This window comes from Oratosquilla oratoria, chromosome 3 (genome assembly GCF_046742065.1).
Source record: "Oratosquilla oratoria isolate Oo_2021 chromosome 3, ASM4674206v1, whole genome shotgun sequence".
Taxonomy (NCBI): Eukaryota; Metazoa; Arthropoda; class Malacostraca; order Stomatopoda; family Squillidae; genus Oratosquilla; species Oratosquilla oratoria.
Window position 1 is genome coordinate 68,746,301 of NC_134779.1, and position 2,529 is coordinate 68,748,829.

General features: G+C 37.8%; 1 pseudogene; it reads left to right on the top strand.

Moving 5' to 3' along the window:
* The first annotated feature begins 1,084 nt into the window (after positions 1-1,084).
* On the top strand, positions 1,085-1,195 carry LOC143024184 (U2 spliceosomal RNA; annotated as a pseudogene).
* The last annotated feature ends 1,334 nt before the right edge of the window (positions 1,196-2,529 follow it).

The window sequence follows — 2,529 nt, forward strand, 5'->3', positions numbered from 1 at the left end:
AACGATGCTATGCTACGCCTCTGACGATTAAGCGTGATGTATTCACAAATATAGCAGTAACCATCACATTTGTTTACACATTAATGTCTCCTTGTAGCAATAATCAAATCTGAAAGAAAAAACAAACAAAACTATTTATCCCTATTGATACCATAAACGTGTAAGTAATTCATTTGTACACAAAAGTCTAAAATATATTCACTCAAATTGCTTGCCAACTAGGGGATACACAACACAACTGTTTTCATATTTGAAACCAACAGATATAAAATAGTAACAAAACAGTAAAGAAACCTCATGGATACGTACACACACACACACACACACACACACACACACACACACACACACACACACACACACACACACACACACACACACACACACACACACACACACACACACACACACACACACACACACACACACACACACACACACACACACACACACACACACACACACACACACATGCCAAACACACAACTACCTACACACACACACAACTACCTACACACACACACACACACACACACACACACACACACACACACACACACACACACACACACACACACACACACACACACACACAGCCAAACACACAACTACCTACACACACACACACACTACACACACACACACACACACACACACACACACACACACACACACACACACACACACACACACACACACACACACACACACACACACACACACACACACACACACACACACACACACACACACACACACACATGCCAAACACACAACTACCTACACACACACACACACACACACACACACACACACACACACACACACACACACACACACACACACACACACACACACACACACACACACACACACACACACACACACACACACACACACACACACACATGCCAAACACACAACTACTACACACACACACACACACACACACACACACACACACACACACACACACACACACACACACACACACACACACACACACACACACACACACACACACACACACACACACACACACACACACATACATACATATATATATATATATATATATATATATATATATATATATATATATATATATATATCAAAGTGTAGTATCTGTTCTTATCAGCTAAATGTCTGATACGGTCCTATGTGGGGCCTACGATATTAATTTTTGCTACCCCCCCATGTAGGGGAAAAAAAGCCCTTGGTATATGTATGTGTATGTATATATATACAAATACATATGCATATACATATACATATACATATACATATACATATACATATACATATACATATACATATACATATACATATACATATATATATATATATATATATATATATATATATATATACGTATATAATGTATATATATATATATATATATATATATATATATTATATATATATGTATGTATATATATATATATATATATATATATATATATATAAATAAAACCTAACAAAATAAAAAGAGTAAATGGCAGTGAACATAAAGCAAGTGTGGCAAAAAACATCAAAACAGAATAAAGGAATTATCCTCTGTCTGCTTCTTTTCGACCTGTCGTTTGTTCACCAGTTGGCTTTTGGCCGGCCTCCTTTCTCGAAAGCGGTCTTCCAGTGCACTTTTTCGACTCCCCTTCCCGTGACTTTTTTCCTCCTTTTCAGTTTTAGTTTACTTCCTTTCTCTCTCTCTCTCTCTCTCTCTCTCTCTCTCTCTCTCTCTCTCTCTCTCTCTCTCTCTCTCTCTCTCTCTCTCTCTCTCTCTCTCTCTCTCTCTCTCTCTCTCTCTCTCTCTCTCTCTCTCTCTCTCTCTCTCTCTCTCTCTCTCTCTCTCTCTCTCTCACTCTCTTCTCTCACTCTTCTCTCTCTCTCTCTCTCTCTCTCTCTCTCTCTCTCTCTCTCTCTCTCTCTCTCTCTCTCTCTCTCTCTCTCTCTCTCTCTCTCTACGGTTCTTCTTTCTTTTTATCTTCTTTGTTCTTTTATTTGTCTGATTGTAATGTAGTCATTTGTTATTGAGACCTGTTTCTCCTGTTCCCCACTTCCTACTTTGGCGGATATTTGGTCCACTTTCATTTGCGTCTTTGGATTATGTTCTGTTTTTTACTTTTGGGTTTCGTTTTGAAGTTTTTTGCCACACTTGCTTTATGTTCATTGCCATTTCCTCTTTTTATTTTGTTTGGTTTTATTTGTCTGGTTGTAATTTAGCCGTTTGCCCTTGGCATTCCTTTGCGGACATTTGGTCCACTTTTATTTGTGTTTCTGTCCTATGTTCTGAAGTTTTTACGTTGGTGTTACGCTTGAGGCTTTTTGCTACACCTGTTTTTTGTTCACAGCCATATAACTCATTTTATTTGTATTTTTGTAGTGCATTTTGTTTGATTGTAATTTAGTCGTTTGTTCTTGACACTTCATTTCGGACATTTGGTCCACTTCTATTTACATCTCTGTCCTATTGTCTGTTGTTTTTACGATAGAGTCACGTATGGTTACTTTTTGATTGCTTGTTTTATG